Genomic DNA, 18,686 nt, shown 5'->3' with positions numbered 1-18,686 from the left:
TCGTTTGTATGTCTATTTTATGGGTCATTTTTTCGCCTTCCCATTGATTTGATTTGAGATTTCTAGCACTGATGTTGTCCTATGATGATTTGAGTGATTCTCTGAGTCCTACCACTATCCCATGTAGTATGTGTTATCAAAAACATCGCGAAGCATCAAATGTTCTCAAACGATATAATATCCGAAGAGAGTGATAAGAGTTATAAGAAATGTCTCATCACACTGTTAGGTGGATTAAAAGCGTTTTTATTCATAAACTTTTGTTTCGTGGATAAGAATTTTTAATACAATTTTTAGAGCTTAAAACAGCGATTTTTTACTAAAAACGTTCCCGAATGCAGGAAAAAAATATTATTTGTTCAACTAATCGTTAAGGTACGAGGAATACTCATATACTAATCGAATTTTTTGAGTTTTGGGATTTTAGATGATCTATTGGGCACCAATCGTGATCACCGCAAATCTCTTAAATAAAAAAGGGTTTCGGGGAAAAAGCCATAACTACGCTAATTATCAATATATTTTTTATAAACTTATGCTCGTTTATTTTACTGAAAATGTACTACCAAAATATTATAAGTTTGATATGATGAAATCATTGTTTTATTGCTTTACGTAAATTCACACTTTCTTGAAATTTTTATTACTAAAAGGTATACAATCCCTCAATCAAGAATCCCATTGAAAAGAGTTTATGTCGTTAAAAAATATCAAATATTCCATTATTACTTTTTTATTTTCTTGTTTAGTGTTGAGGAAGAATCAGTGAAAGAAATAACCACCACAACATTATGTATTGAACTTTACATAATTATTTATTTATTTTAATATATTACATTTGTCTTAAAACTATCTTCATGCATGCTATTTTGTATTATTTCTGTATAAGGAAAATATTTTTGATTCATTTTCTGAATTAGAATACTTTTTAGTCTCTACTTTTCCCCCAATAATAGGCACAAAACTGGGGCATTTTAAGTTCCAGATATTGTTTTGGCGTTAATATACAGCTCTTAAAGTTCTTCTGACATTTTGTTGTACTGTTTAGTGAATATGTGACAGAAAATTAATTTTGTGATATTTTTATCAGTTTGTTCAACTGCCCAGTTATATAACTCTCGGGGAGTTATTATGGTATTTCCATAGTCGCGAGCAAGCCTGGCTCTTTTTTGCCATTCGCTTGAGAGTGCCACCAATAGCATCACAGGGTCCTTGTCCATGGGATGCTGCAACAAAATGCCATTCTGCGCTTAACTGATACTTTGACTGGAACCTACACAAGCTTGCAAAGTTTTTCTTATTTTTGTATTGTGCTGCTGCTACATCAGACATAATATAAATTTTAGAAAAGTTTGTCAATTGTTTCATAAAATTTATCTGTTTTGAGAGGAATAAATGAACTGCAGTCTTCAAGTCTTTTAGTCTTCTTGTCTTCCAGTCTTCCAGTCTTACAGTCTTCTAGTCTTCCAGCCTTTCAGTCTTCCACTCTTTTAGTCTTCCAATCTTCAAATCTTCCAGTCTTCCGATCTTCCAATCTTCCAGTCTTCATTCAAGTTTGTTATGAATATATACCAGATTCGTTACTGATACTTTTGCATGTATCAAGCATTTAGCAGCTGGGAAAATGGATTCTGAGATGATTATGACTTTCATTGGTTCAGTTTTCGATAAAAATACACTGAAAAAAAAATTCTGTTTGGACAAGGAAAAGTTTTTCACTTTTTAGTTAGATACTTCTGCACAAAAATATTGGGTATTTTTTTACGATAACAAAAATTTACGTTAAAAATTCAAATTGCCAAAAAATCCTATTTTTAAATTTTTCAAGTTTTGTCAACGAAAATTCAAAGAGAAAAGAAATCTTTTGAATGTGTTTGCATGATGTAGAACTTCTCGGTAAAAAAGTTTATCTAGCGATAACTTTATACCAATTGTAATCATCAGACCCTATGCTTGAATAATATTTCGATTGTTCTCGGGTAGCTTTCAAATGGTTTACAATGTCGCCTTGATGTCAAAAGGAAAAATAAATAAAATTTATTGGATTAATTTATTCAATTTTATGAGCCTTTTGAAAACCTATTGTCGTTGATGGAGAAACGCGAATAACTTATGAAGAGGACGCAATAATACAATTAGTAATAATTGTGTTGTAATTGTTTTGGTAAAACACAATTTAAAATATTTCGAGAAGAACTGTATTTCAGAAAAAATTGGCATTAGCATTTTGATTTCAAACGGCGTTTAGAATCATATTCATAAAAAAAATTGCATTTTTGACTGCAAATAGTAGGGGAACCCGGGGCTATTCGGACCTACCTAAGCTAATCGCTCTTTTAGGTGGATAGATGTGAAAAAATTACCGGTGAAAGATCCTAATGTCTGCTACATTTTAGTGCTATAAAACTATTTTGCATCACTCCATGGCAGCGCTTGGCGACGATTTGCAAAACTCTACGTTTTTCCATCCTTTTACAATGTAGGGGTAATTCGGACCTCGCTACGAGGCAATTCAGACCGTCATTTTTTTGCAATGGATTTATGTTTACCTATGGAATATTTATTAGAGAAACTCCTTATGAAGCAAAAAAAATTGGGTTGCGAAAATTTAATCTGGTTAGTCACAGCTGTCGATTGGCGCAAAATGTTTTTTTCTTTGCTGTCGCTTGCCGCTGAACGATGGTTGATGGTATAGGGGGTCCGAATAGCCCCGCACGCTCATTTCGCACATAACAGGTGAGCGTCTTGAAAATATCTGTGTTTTCAATTTTTATAATGATTTTTGTTTTGAGGATGGCAAAAAAAATGAAACACGTTGTATCTCATTTCCAGCAAAACCAAAGAATTCGATTCAGCTGTCGAAATTAATGGTCCATAATAGCGCTTCTACAAATATGTGCGACAGTCAGAAAGTCTTACGATTTTCTGAGAAATCGAGGGGGTTTGAATTACCCACACTGTCTGAATAGTCCCGAGCCCTTCTATGAATTTTAAAAGTATGTTAAAAGTTATTAGGAAAACTTTTTTTTTATTGAAAGCTTGATCCAAACACAATAAAAAAGTTCTTTCGTGGCTTCAAAACGATAAACATTAGATTATTGACATTTTCTGATGGGGAAACGCGAATAACTTTTAGAAAGGGCATAATTACACTAATTGTTTTTGTTGGAGCAAAATGTCAAATATCTCGACAACTATAGCATTTTTGAAGATATTGTTAAATTCTGATTTAAAATGATACTTAAAATTATATTCTTTAATGAAATTATAGTTTTGTATGTCAATTAGCATGAAATTCAAAAATATATATAAAGTTGATGTCCATCATGAAATCATAACCAATATGTTTTTTTTCTCTTTAGGTTTTTGTTGACAAAATATTAAAAAAAATAATAAAAATGTTTTTTTTGCATTTTTGATTTTTAACATGGGTAAATTTTTGTTTCTGTGAAAAATGACATATTTTTCAGAGCGCATTTTTATCTGCAACATATTCTCAGATAGTTTTACTGTTTAGAACACAGTTTTCGAACAAATTTTTTTTGTAGCCGGATCATCCATAAATGACGTAGCATTATATGGGGGAAGGGGGAGTATTGTATTTTGTGATGATGTGTGACGACAGGGGGGTAGGGGGTCATGTCATGCTACGTAGCTTTTTTAAAGGGGAATAACTAACATCGTTTTTTATTTTTTTTTTAAATTTTGCGGGGACAAGGGGGGGAGGGTCAATTACGGCCAAGCTACGTAATTACCAAGGGGGGTATTTAGAGGTTTGTGACGAAATGCTACGATGGGGGAGGGGGGTGTTTAAAATCACTCAAAAAATGCTACGTCATTTATGGATCGTCCCTTACGCCCTCTTGTATCACAATATTACAATTGCCAGAGAAAATCATGGAGATTAGTAAACCGAACAAAACTGCAAAGTGTCGTTCGAATTAGCGATGGTCATATTTTGTTGGCGACCCGAGAACTCGTACTAGCAGGTTTGAGTACGTCGTAGTAAAAATACCTGCCTATTTTCACTGCAATTAAAATAATTAATGCAAATAGTGAAGACTACTTCTGGTGTACTTAAAATGATACTTAATGTAATTATTGTCTTTGTACAAGTACTTAAAGTATTTAAAGCACATAAAAGCAGTACTTAAAATATTTTTCTTATTTAAAATATAAAGGATCTGTACTTCAAAACTTGCTAGTAATTAAATTACAGTTAATTAGTCATGTAATTTTCAAATATTGGCGGTACTTAATGTAACTAATTATGTACGACTTTTATCACTGCGTCGTATTGCAGATTTAGCGCTTGCACCTCGGGCTGGCCGACTTCTCATGGAATTCCTCTATTTATTTAAATTTTTCTATTCAAAATTTTCTAATTGTTCAACTTAATCGAATTATTTATTGACCTAGAAATTAATAATTAGTTCATTATTAATTATTCGATTAAATTAATGATCAAATAAATATTTAACTAATTATATTTAATTTATCTTGTGAATTTTTAAAATTCTTAATTTATTACAACTCATTACTTCTTTACTTTCACTCCTTTTTTAACTTTTAATCTTTACTCTTTACTCTTTACTCTTTACTCTTTACTCTTTACTCTTTACTCTTTACTCTTTACTCTTTACTCTTTACTCTTTACTCTTTACTCTTTACTCTTTACTCTTTACTCTTTACTCTTTACTCTTTACTCTTTACTCTTTACTCTTTACTCTTTACTCTTTACTCTTTACTCTTTACTCTTTACTCTTTACTCTTTACTCTTTACTCTTTACTCTTTACTCTTTACTCTTTACTCTTTACTCTTTACTCTTTACTCTTTACTCTTTACTCTTTACTCTTTACTCTTTACTCTTTACTCTTTACTCTTTACTCTTTACTCTTTACTCTTTACTCTTTACTCTTTACTCTTTACTCTTTACTCTTTACTCTTTACTCTTTACTCTTTACTCTTTACTCTTTACTCTTTACTCTTTACTCTTTACTCTTTACTCTTTACTCTTTACTCTTTACTCTTTACTCTTTACTCTTTACTCTTTACTCTTTACTCTTTACTCTTTACTCTTTACTCTTTACTCTTTACTCTTTACTCTTTACTCTTTACTCTTTACTCTTTACTCTTTACTCTTTACTCTTTACTCTTTACTCTTTACTCTTTACTCTTTACTCTTTACTCTTTACTCTTTACTCTTTACTCTTTACTCTTTACTCTTTACTCTTTACTCTTTACTCTTTACTCTTTACTCTTTACTCTTTACTCTTTACTCTTTACTCTTTACTCTTTACTCTTTACTCTTTACTCTTTACTCTTTACTCTTTACTCTTTACTCTTTACTCTTTACTCTTTACTCTTTACTCTTTACTCTTTACTCTTTACTCTTTACTCTTTACTCTTTACTCTTTACTCTTTACTCTTTACTCTTTACTCTTTACTCTTTACTCTTTACTCTTTACTCTTTACTCTTTACTCTTTACTCTTTACTCTTTACTCTTTACTCTTTACTCTTTACTCTTTACTCTTTACTCTTTACTCTTTACTCTTTACTCTTTACTCTTTACTCTTTACTCTTTACTCTTTACTCTTTACTCTTTACTCTTTACTCTTTACTCTTTACTCTTTACTCTTTACTCTTTACTCTTTGCTCTTTACTCTTTACTCTTTACTCTTTACTCTTTACTCTTTACTCTTTACTCTTTACTCTTTACTCTTTACTCTTTACTCTTTACTCTTTACTCTTTACTCTTTACTCTTTACTCTTTACTCTTTACTCTTTACTCTTTACTCTTTACTCTTTACTCTTTACTCTTTACTCTTTACTCTTTACACTTTACTCTTTACTCTTTACTCTTTACTCTTTACTCTTTACTCTTTACTCTTTACTCTTTACTCTTTACTCTTTACTCTTTACTCTTTACTCTTTACTCTTTACTCTTTACTCTTTACTCTTTACTCTTTACTCTTTACTCTTTACTCTTTACTCTTTACTCTTTACTCTTTACTCTTTACTCTTTACTCTTTACTCTTTACTCTTTACTCTTTACTCTTTACTCTTTACTCTTTACTCTTTACTCTTTACTCTTTACTCTTTACTCTTTACTCTTTACTCTTTACTCTTTACTCTTTACTCTTTACTCTTTACTCTTTACTCTTTACTCTTTACTCTTTACTCTTTACTCTTTACTCTTTACTCTTTACTCTTTACTCTTTACTCTTTACTCTTTACTCTTTACTCTTTACTCTTTACTCTTTACTCTTTACTCTTTACTCTTTACTCTTTACTCTTTACTCTTTACTCTTTACTCTTTACTCTTTACTCTTTACTCTTTACTCTTTACTCTTTACTCTTTACTCTTTACTCTTTACTCTTTACTCTTTACTCTTTACTCTTTACTCTTTACTCTTTACTCTTTACTCTTTACTCTTTACTCTTTACTCTTTACTCTTTACTCTTTACTCTTTACTCTTTACTCTTTACTCTTTACTCTTTACTCTTTACTCTTTACTCTTTACTCTTTACTCTTTACTCTTTACTCTTTACTCTTTACTCTTTACTCTTTACTCTTTACTCTTTACTCTTTACTCTTTACTCTTTACTCTTTACTCTTTACTCTTTACTCTTTACTCTTTACTCTTTACTCTTTACTCTTTACTCTTTACTCTTTACTCTTTACTCTTTACTCTTTACTCTTTACTCTTTACTCTTTACTCTTTACTCTTTACTCTTTACTCTTTACTCTTTACTCTTTACTATTTACTCTTTACTCTTTACTCTTTACTCTTTACTCTTTACTCTTTACTCTTTACTCTTTACTCTTTACTCTTTACTCTTTACTCTTTACTCTTTACTCTTTACTCTTTACTCTTTACTCTTTACTCTTTACTCTTTACTCTTTACTCTTTACTCTTTACTCTTTACTCTTTACTCTTTACTCTTTACTCTTTACTCTTTACTCTTTACTCTTTACTCTTTACTCTTTACTCTTTACTCTTTACTCTTTACTCTTTACTCTTTACTCTTTACTCTTTACTCTTTACTCTTTACTCTTTACTCTTTACTCTTTACTCTTTACTCTTTACTCTTTACTCTTTACTATTTACTCTTTACTCTTTACTCTTTACTCTTTACTCTTTACTCTTTACTCTTTACTCTTTACTCTTTACTCTTTACTCTTTACTCTTTACTCTTTACTCTTTACTCTTTACTCTTTACTCTTTACTCTTTACTCTTTACTCTTTACTCTTTACTCTTTACTCTTTACTCTTTACTCTTTACTCTTTACTCTTTACTCTTTACTCTTTACTCTTTACTCTTTACTCTTTACTCTTTACTCTTTACTCTTTACTCTTTACTCTTTACTCTTTACTCTTTACTCTTTACTCTTTACTCTTTACTCATTACTCTTTACTCTTTACTCTTTACTCTTTACTCTTTACTCATTACTCATTACTCATTACTCTTTACTCTTTACTCTTTACTCTTTACTCTTTACTCTTTACTCTTTACTCTTTACTCTTTACTCTTTACTCTTTACTCTTTACTCTTTACTCTTTACTCTTTACTCTTTACTCTTTACTCTTTACTCTTTACTCTTTACTCTTTACTCTTTACTCTTTACTCTTTACTCTTTACTCTTTACTCTTTACTCTTTACTCTTTACTCTTTACTCTTTACTCTTTACTCTTTACTCTTTACTCTTTACTCTTTACTCTTTACTCTTTACTCTTTACTCTTTACTCTTTACTCTTTACTCTTTACTCTTTACTCTTTACTCTTTACTCTTTACTCTTTACTCTTTACTCTTTACTCTTTACTCTTTACTCTTTACTCTTTACTCTTTACTCTTTACTCTTTACTCTTTACTCTTTACTCTTTACTCTTTACTCTTTACTCTTTACTCTTTACTCTTTACTCTTTACTCTTTACTCTTTACTCTTTACTCTTTACTCTTTACTCTTTACTCTTTACTCTTTACTCTTTACTCTTTACTCTTTACTCTTTACTCTTTACTCTTTACTCTTTACTCTTTACTCTTTACTCTTTACTCTTTACTCTTTACTCTTTACTCTTTACTCTTTACTCTTTACTCTTTACTCTTTACTCTTTACTATTTACTCTTTACTCTTTATATTTCACTGAAGAATCTCGGTCACTACCAAAACTTTTGTGTTTAATTGAGCTGAATATATCGAAAAACTACACGTGTCGAAACTTTCTGCAATAAAACAAAATCACTTTTCGAACAATCTATTGCATCTGCCACTTGGCGTGCTTCCACGAAATGCTGCTGGACATATTCAAACGGTATCAAATATCAGAACATTTCGGATCAGATGCTCTAAAATCTGTGCAAATTTTTCGAGAGCTCGGAAAGCAATTTCTCCGAAAGAATGGGTTTGCTATAAATAAATGCGACAGAGTAAATTTTTGCATAGCAATGGGACCGTTTACTTACGGCGAAGGACCGTATTACTGTGTCTGAAAAGTTGCATGTGGTCAACAGCCAGGAACTGAAACTAAAGATTTAAGTACACTGAAAGGTTTTCCAAACAAACCAAACCGCAAAGCCATGGGGAGTCTTACTACGTTTCCCGCCTGGGGTAAATTGCGGTTGATGTGGTTTCCTTCTCCGTTTTGTACCGTAGAAATATTTCTGTGAGTTCTGTGCTGTGCGGTGGATATGCTCGAAATATTTTCGTTGTTGTTCGAACATAGTTCGCTAGAAGAAGATGATATGAATTGCATCCTACTTTGAGGAATTTATCTGTGATCTCTTGATAGTGTTCACCATAAATTAACCGTGTTGCAGTTCTGCTAAAAGCAATCGATGACCAACTCCTCTATAATGCATCGGTATGCAACGATTTAATTGATACTGTACGTGCAGCCGAGCCGACCCGTAGGTGTTTTGGGCTTTCCCATTTTTGTTTGCCGAAAATTGTTGCAAATCCGTGCAGCATTGCAATCGTTTCTCGAAATCCTGGCCTCGCAATCTTACACTTTGGGAAAGGTAAACTGTGGCATGTAGGAAGGCGAGGAGATTTGAATCGTTTCGAAGTGGGGTTTATGCAGTTTCCCTCTCCGGAACAAAGTGGGTTGCAGCTCGTTGGCTCTGTGTAGATATACGGAAAATGGTTTGCATGCTTTGTTTCCAACTGTGTACACAGATTTGTGCTTGTGCATAAACGAGCCGGATTACGAATTGAAAGAGATTAAAGTATCAGAGGGAATTTTGTGCAATGCTGGCTGGGAAAAATGTACAAACAAGTCGATTCGAAACTACGCTATGCAATGTATTGGTAAAACGGTTCCAGTTGAATAGTTGATCTAGCATAGTGCAAGTACTACGGTTGTGTTGTTTCGGGTGGGTTTAGAGGATTAGGAGATTTTTTTCCTTGAGTATAGCCATTATATCGGAATATTTTATCCAGTGCTTTGCCGGCGCAGTTGTTGATTGGAAGTATTAATGGAATACGTCACTTTATGCGCTTATCATCATATTAACTATCGTATCGGTTCACAGTGGCCTATTTGGACCAGATTATTCATTTGACCTGGCTAACATTACATAGTGCCTCGAGATCTAACTGTAATAGTGACCAAAACATCTTGTAGGAATAATCTATAGGTGTTGCAATTATCGATCAAATGATATTAAAATCATTGAAATCGGTAGAGTACAACTGGATATATTTGTGATGAAGTGAAGGGCCAATTTTTTAAAATGCAAAAACGGTTTTTTTTTGCCATATCTCAAAATCTGTTCCATACAGAATTTTTTCGACCGCATTTTCGATTTCAGTGGGACATTTTACTACAGAAATGATAAAAATATTGTGGGGATACAAATCACTGGAAGCTAGTGTAGTTGAAAAAATAGGCAATTTATCAATTATCTCATTAGCTGATTGACATTATTTAGCTGATCTATCTAGCAAAAATGAACTGGTCTGTCCAGAAAATATATTCAAAACGAGGGCAGTTATGAACATGCTCGCCAAAGGAAATATTCAGTTCTTACACGAAATATGATTTTTTTTTTTCAATTTCCAAATAAATTTTCAATAATGCACTAATGAACAATCTTTAGGTTAAGTATTTCCACAGATAACAGACATTTTGGCAAGAACAAAATTTCTTCAAAAACCTGCGTAAACTTTCAAATTGATAAACGTTGAAAATCGATGTTTCACTATTGCCATCTACGCAACTGTTTGCTACACGTGTTTGACAGCTGCACTCCAACTGCATTGAATCGATCACTGCGCCAATTACCAACGATTACCTAACGTGTTTCCGACGCCTAATTTATTCGGAATTTCAGTAGCGTATTATTTATACACATATCGAATCGAGCCCAAACGTCTGTTATCTGTGGTATTTCTTAATCTATTAAACAACTGAAATTATTTTATAAATTACAGTGCTATCATAAGGGTTCCAATTTGAAACTTAAACAATGAACTTAGTGCATGCCTTGTAGCGTTTTATTTTATACAATGTGAATCTCAGGCAATTTTAAATATAGACGCGAATCTTGTATTTGAGTTTTTTTTCGGCTGGCTGACTTGCCTACAATAAGACGGTGCTACATTGACAGTCTACTTTCTACTTTTGTCGGAGTCAGACCTACAATCGAGCCAAGTATACAACAGGTCTCTCGATCTAGTGTGCATTGTCTTGAGAAAAAGGAAAAAAACGGATTGTTTTTATCATCGTGAGTAAAGTTGACGGAAAAGCTCTACTCCGAGCGAACGCCGTGATCGTTGACTTTAAATTTTGTTCAGTAGGACCTAGTTTTTGTGAAGTGTGGAACACTTTCTGAAGGGTTTGCAACTTAGACTTACGGAAGTCGCGTACCTTCAATATCATCATCTTCGCAATGCAGTATTAATATCATTCAACACTTTAGTGCAAGCCGATTGATTAATTTTAAAAAACAACTAACACGTGGTTGTCGCAATACGGAGAAGTAGAATCCGTTACACCTGATACTTGGAGAAACTTCTTCCCGGGTACTCCAAACGGCGTTTTTGTTGTGAGGATGCGTGTCGAAAGACCTGTTCCCTCCTACTTAACTACAAAAGTTAAAACTCACGGAACTACAATTAAACAAACTACGCTATGCACCCATGAGGGGTAAACTCCTACGTGCCAGTACTGTAGTCAGACAGCACACCATGAACAAACTTGCGCGGAAGGTGCATACATCTCAACCGATTGTCAACTCAACTACGGCAAACCAACCCGAAACACAGTTTTCAATACCAATGCCTGAACCTCAAACGTCGGCCAAATTTGTAGCAGCTGTTCAGACAATAATAACAACCGCCAACAGAAGCATCCAGCACCCCAAAATCAACTGTAAATAACATCGGCAAAGAAGGTAATAACAATGACGACGGGTTTACACTGGTCAACCATAAGTGCAAGAAGCAGAGAAGAACATCTGATCGCGGACACCAAGACAGTCAGTACCGTCTTTATGCATGGGCACACTGGGCCTGGGCCAGGGGCCCCGCGATGATAGGCGCCTAAAAACATAGTAACTGTAGTAGTTGGGTGCGTTAACCACTCCGCCATCGAGGAACTGTGATGATGCCATCACATGTTCCCAACAGTTTCGTGATCACCGCCGCGGCCTCCAATACCTTCTTGACCTATCTATCCCCAATGTTTTGGTTCAGTGGCGAAGTGGTTAACGCACCCAACTAGAGACTGGGAGATCGTAGGATCGATTTCTGCTTGAGGACATATCTTTTCCCAGTGTTTCCAATAAAGGTGAATTTTCACCATTTCTTCATTCTCACCGTTTCGGCCAACAAAATGTGGCTTTTCCGAAGCCTATTATGTTCAGTTTCATCATATCAGGAACTGCTCACATTCAATATGTTATGAACTTTTATAATCTCCTTAATTTAAAAATAATGATTTTTTTTTTAAAATTCATTCGTTTGAGGACATATTTTTTGACATCGTAATTGAGGTATATTTTCAAAATTGAATGTTATTGTTACTTGGTTTTCGGCGAATATTATTGTGTTATGTCAATTGGAACAGACCAACGAATCCTTGGCACATACGCTTCACTCCCAGTTTTCATTTCATTTTTCACTACATTTGATTTTTTAGCGGCAGCTTCGTAATTGCCCAGTATCTTTCTATTTGCTGAAGTTCCGGGCAGTTTGACGTATTGCAGTCTTTGAGCACAAAATTTGTCTTGATGACTATATACAACTCTAAAATTGATTTTGCATAACAGCACGATGTCAAATCAGGCAAAGAACAAGAACCACAGTGTTGTCTAATAGAGATAGTCTATGTTTTTAAGGCACTCTTTGAGATAAGTTCCCTTCTCTGGTTCATAATCCCGATTGTGACATAAATTTACCTTCGTTTGCCGCAGCTGCAGATTGCTTGCCAAACCAAAAAATCTGGGACAATTTCGATTTATTGTTTGTTTGTATTTTGCCGCGATATTAAATTTATCTCTGACGGTAAATATGAGATATTCTCAAAACCATGGCGTTCTCTGCCTCGAATCGTTTCAAAATTTGCAATGGGATAATTTCGAATTCTTGCGATATATGAGCTGATTTTCCTAACGTTTGCTTAGCTATATATATTTTCTGGTTAAGTTAATTTATAGACAGAAATCTCTTGAAATAAAATACGACATACTGATTTCATCTCTGTTATGTGACGCTTATTCTAATTGATCGAATGTTACTCTTAATCTGTTGACGGCTGTTAAACTATAGGGGCCCCTTAGCTCAATAGTACCCAGGGGCCCCCAATTGGCTTAAGACTGCCATGAAGACAGTTTCAATGATGATGACCTAGACGTAAAAAACAAGACACAATTAAATTACTCCCCTCAAGCAGCAGACCAGCAGAGAAATGTTTCACCCCCGCGAAAGAAGATCGCTCGCAATAAAAGCGCGCTCAAAGCTCAATATTTGTACAATAATCTTCATTTGCATTTTTGTTTTTACATTTTATAAAAATATGAAAGGTTTACGGCTCCGTTAAGCTACCACTATGAGCTGTGTCAAATCAACGAATTATAGAACTGGAACTCGAACATCCCCAGTAGACTGCCCAGAATAATAATGAGTCGATTCCTAGTCCCACCAGGAGTACTTGCTCTAAATTTGAAGTAAATCGGACAAGCCTAGCTACCGGACTAATATGCCTGAAGTTCATATGGGATTTTTCGATAATTTACATGAAGAAAACTCACTATTTCACATTTTCGTCGCTAGGTGGCACTGTCTTCATCTTATTATCATTGCAAGTGAAAATAAGAAAGATAATTTAATTCTCTACAACTTTGTCGAAGACTGCTACTAAATCCGGCTTTGTTAAAAGAAGTTATTAACCTTTTAGTGAAATGATGTCTGAGTCAGTTTTCATTTTGTATCAGTATGCGAATTCCACGAACTATACATTTTTGTGAAATAATGGTTAGATTTAGCTGAATAGCACGTTCAGAAGAATTGTAGTACATGATACGAGTTATGCTTTGTTTAGAAAATTTTAGTTCCAACTTAACAGTTTATGGAAGAGAGATAAAATATTGAGAAGTTCGGAAGGATTACTGCAAATTGCTTGCTCTACAACTTTGTAGAAGACACCTAATTTCTATCTCTACCCGTTAAAAAGTTAGTGTTAGCGCCCTCTATGCGGTAATAGATGAAGCTAAATTTTTCTAACGAGAACATTACTCGTATTATTTGCTATAATTCTTCTGTGCTATTGAGCTAAATCTAACCACTATTTTACAAAAATGTTTAGTTCGTGGTAATCGAGTACTGATACACAACCATACACTGCTAGGACCCACGCAGAACTGACTCAGACATCACTTCACTAAAAGGTTAATAACTCATACTAGATAAACTGGAGAAACAGAATTTTAAGTCCGGTAGTACTTAAGACATGGCATGAGTTATAAACTAAAAAAAAACTCCCTCAAATTGCTACTGGAACAGTAAGTTCTAGTTTTTTCAGTTTTATATTATTGAACTGTCAAAATTGTGAATCTAAAACTGAACCATAGTCTCATACGTGTCCTTAGATCGATACTTGACTCGATTTTTCATCATTCTATCGAACCTGAGTGTATGTGGTGAACACTTTTTATTTATTCAAAGCAGTTCCAAACGTATTTAAAATGAAGCAACAACGAGAATGGCAGTTTATAGCAGTTATACAGTTAATAAATAATAAATCTGTTCGAAATAATAAATCAAAAATCTCTGCTGGGAATGTGATTGTTTCCATTCCAATTTCACTTTGAAATACCCATGTAAAATATCACGCTGCTGAATATGCCTTAAGGAATTTGATCGATATAAAATAATAATGCAAACCTTTGATAAGAATCAATCGGTGCTTTTTCTTGGACAGGTGGTATTCCTTTTGGGTTGACTACCAAGAATCGCTCTAGATTATCTTCGCAACTTTTTGAAAACAAATCAAAAGTAAAGCTGCTCTAACATAACTCAGTCGTTTCGCACAGCAAAATCTCTAACAAACCCCCACCTTTCTGTAGACGCAAATCCAGTCGAGTTCGTCCGTGCTTTAGAAATGACTACAGAAGAATGTTGTCAGATGCCTTAGTGATAAAAAAAACGTACCACATATAGCCGAAACATGAAACGTGTGTGCCAATAAACACATTACCTATTCTAGAGTGAATCAGTTATAAACCTAGAACGGAAAACTAGGACTAGGCAGGCTCATATGGATATGGTCGAAAGGAAATGTGAAGAATTCTTTGCCTTCTGCTAAGTAGGAGGTGGACGTTGAACCCAAGTCTACCGCATGGTCATTGATTGAACCGCCGACGCCTTCTACGACTTGGGTTAAACGCCCAACTCCTTGTTTGCGGACAACAACGTTTTTAAGCAGCTATAACTTTTGATTAAGGCAAGATTTCCTCACAAAAACAAGTAAGGTTAATAAATGTGACTATTGCCTTTCATTTGAGTACTAACAGTTACCAGGATCAGCTCTAGAACTGAAGTTATTGCAATTAATCCGATTGGATTCCAATGGAGCAGTGCTGCCAGGGACAGTTTGAGTTGACGACAAAAAATGAATTTTTCATATATCTTCGTTATGTTTCAATATTATTGATAACTGATAAAACTTATCAATTTAGAGTGCTTTTGGCTACGCTTTCCACGCAATTGGACTATTGTAAATATTTTAGGAGAATAGTATTGAGCATTGGAAGGTAAAAATTGAGCAGCTTCTAGCACTGCCATGGAAGCTCCTATCTTTATGAAAATTGACTTTTCGTGTTTCTTCGCCTTACCGCTTTCAAGGAAAAATAGTTTTGAAATCCTACTTGCACTAGAAAAAAGTAGGGCATGAAAGGGTTAATGGGACGGCATCCTCAATGGGACGGCACTGGGGCAAGTTGGTCGGGTTCCTTTCTTTCGGCACGTACGGTATTTTTTGGTGCTCAAGACACTCCAGCGTCTTCTTGGCGTAATGGGAAGACGCTTTGTCCGGCCAAAAGACCTACTTCCCATCCGCATGATGCTGCTTTAAGAACGGCAGAAGTGTTACTTCGGTGAGGTGTGGCCGACTTGTCGCTGGAATATTAGCTGTCATTTCCTGGAATGTGGGTGTTCGAGAGCAGAAAGTAACTTTCATGTTCCAGTTCTTCGTTATCCACCGGTACAGCGATTTCACGATCGCTATCTGCTCGTCCGTGTACTCGGGGGATCGAGTCTGCTTCCGATAGATGACATCCCCCATCTTGAGGGTTCGGTGAATCAAGGTATGGGAGCAGTGATAATATTCGGCAGGCGTCACGCAAACTCGTTCCGTCCTTGCTGTCGAACAGCTTTTTCAACGCTTCCTTCTTCTTCTGCATCATTATCTTCGCCGGACGGCCGCTACCCGGTTTCCGCTCCGCGTTCAGGGATGCCAGGATCCGGTAAACTGTACTCACGGGCACGTTTTCGTCTCGAAAGTGGTCTACCGTAAACTTTTTTCCACGATAACCATGCGTTTCATAAAACAGTACAACACGCTCGCGGAGTACTTGCAGTTTCGTCGCCATCTTCGATTGAACTGACAGCACCCGAGCGGAAAGAAACATGCGACCAATTTCTGGGACTCTAGAGAGCAATTCTCTTGTAGAGAATAAAATTTACATTCTCTACTTTAATTACAGAAAAGTATTGAAATCATCCTCATTTTTGATTGAACTCCCGTTAGTTTCGTTACAAAGGAGTTATTTTAGATTTTAGAATGTCACCTAGCCCCAGATAGTGATGTCAAAAAACTAAAATTTACGGTTGAAAATGCGTTTTTTTAAGATACTTTATAAAGCCTTATCAGTATGGTGCAGTTACCTGGCCACGTAGCCTCCGAAGTCATACAACATTCGTGATCAAATTAAACCAGTTCAACACATTTGAGTACTTAATTGTAATCGAAGCAACTTTCCTTCTACTGCATGGAAGGAACAAGTTGAACGTTTCAATATGGTACGATAGTGCTTCAAAGTAAGTACGAGTTCACACAACAAAGGAAAGGAAAATCCATGTCGCAGCACACCTGTAATGAAAACAATACCGTATTAAAATCGATACATGAATGGATTTTGTAACGAAGCTCAATCTGCTACCATCATCCCATTCCCGTGCTCCTCGCACGTCAGCAACCAACTGTTTCCGATCAGTACAGCTTCTCACCTACAATGCATTAAACGCTTAATGGGGCTGGGGACAGCTCTGATCCAGCAGAAACCAGCTACTGGTATCAAAGCCATGTGCAGCACTACTAGTGTAAATAGTTTCAGAAATTGCTCAATTTCCTCCACAACAAAGCAAAAAATTTCCTGAAAAATAAAACTTTCCTTGCCGTAGGACGAGTTAAACAGGAAACCAGTTTGCTATGGAACGGAGTTTGCACCGCATGAATATGACTTAAATTTTCTCCTCGTGGTTGGTTCCGGGCTTCGGGCAAATTTCGTTGTACGGTGAAAATGATCGTTCGCCCTCCTCCTCCTCCTTCTCCTCCAGTGTGAAAAAGCTGAAAAACACTTTTGCACTTCTGGTCGGGCGAAAAAAAAGAGACAAGAATTTATATAAATTACACTTTATCACATGTGTCCAGGTAGCCCCATGCAGTTGAAAGCTGAGCGGCACACTAGCTGGAAAGTTTTGACCGTTGCTATTCGATAATGGTAATTTCGGGGCCATAGTATTATGGGGAATCGTTTGGAGTTAGTTTTCATTTTATTAGTTTATTTGTACAGTTGTTGAAGCGGAAATTATTTATAGAGAAGTTATGTGAGGAGCTTGCTCTCTAAAATACTAAGCGACCAGTTCTATTTTGATCTACGCGCCACTTGGAAACAACGCATTACGCGCCACACGTGACCTAGTTTTGCTATGCCTTTGAACACCTTTCACTTGTCGTTCAATGAATTCAGCGCGGTTGGCGTTAGGTCGTCAATCTTGATTGGGCGAGTCACATGTTTTGATTAATTTTTGTCTCCATAAGCCTTATCGTGTATAACGGGGATGTAGCTCAGATGGTAGAGCGCTCGCTTAGCATGTGAGAGGTACGGGGATCGATGCCCCGCATCTCCAATTCGATTTTTTGCTTTTGTTTTAAATTCAGTATAAACGAGTGTATTATTATAGTAGTATATTGGACCAATCTCTCGATCTAAAAAGATCACTTGAACAGTCACTGAAAAAGTAGGTAACACGTTGATGAAATGCGTTTCTGTACGGTCCTCTACGAATAATTTGCGTTGGACTTGTCATATTTCTCAGTAAGGGGGAATTGCCCAACGGATACCCTACATTAGCTCGATGAGTTGGGATTCGGACCAAATCATTTAACTGGAAGAAACTATGGTCAATCAACATATTATAAAGCCCCAACGCTCTCAACATTATGAATTTATGTTATTATGTGATATTAAGGTTTTAGTCCCGTGATAAAGCGCAGAACGTGTTTTCCTTCGGTGGAGATGGCGAGAATTTATCGCTGCATAAAATTTCGCTCAGTGAAATTTCCTCCGGCAGCCTTAAAACACAATTACCAGTCAATCTGGACAAAATTATTTCCTTTGTTTTTGCTTGCAATTTATCAACATCGCGAAGCTTTCATTATTAAAATTCTTCCCATTCTTTTCAAATCATAATTCAGGCTCCCCAAATGCTCGCAGCGCTTCGTCGGGAATGGGAACGTCGCGACGGTGATTGGAAATATGATTTCTGTCCTTGTTTCCCCAGTCAGTCATAGTTGGTGCGCCCAAAGGCGACCAACTACGCGCACTCGTGGTACCTACCTACCTACCTACACCGACACGCTGAACGACCAGCTATCATCATCTAGTAGGTCTAGCATTGCGGCTGCCACTGCTGAGGAAGACAATTTACCAGGCAACGACAATAACCGTCCGTAATGGTCATATTTTTCACTGATGAAGAACAAGGGCGCGCGAACTTGACATTACTCACCGGTCCGCGGGCGGTGTTTTTGAGGTTGGATTTTTTTTAAGGAAACAAACGGATTTTTTTTTAAAGGTTTAATCAAAGTTTACTCGGTGGCAACAAATATTTAATTGAGTTTGTGGCAATGGTACCGAAATTTGTGAAATTTGTCGAAGCTTCTTACGAGTATTTAGGG

At 35.5% G+C, this 18,686-nt stretch overlaps 1 non-coding gene across 1 annotated transcript; it reads left to right on the top strand.

Annotated features, from left to right (window-relative positions):
• The first annotated feature begins 17,562 nt into the window (after nt 1-17,562).
• On the top strand, nt 17,563-17,635 carry Trnaa-agc (transfer RNA alanine (anticodon AGC)). Its single transcript has one exon. It is a non-coding gene; the product is annotated as a tRNA-Ala (tRNA).
• The last annotated feature ends 1,051 nt before the right edge of the window (nt 17,636-18,686 follow it).

The sequence above is a fragment of the Topomyia yanbarensis genome, unplaced genomic scaffold, assembly GCF_030247195.1.
Source record: "Topomyia yanbarensis strain Yona2022 unplaced genomic scaffold, ASM3024719v1 HiC_scaffold_122, whole genome shotgun sequence".
NCBI classification, from domain to species: Eukaryota; Metazoa; Arthropoda; class Insecta; order Diptera; family Culicidae; genus Topomyia; species Topomyia yanbarensis.
This window is presented reverse-complemented; position numbering and strand designations above follow the sequence as displayed.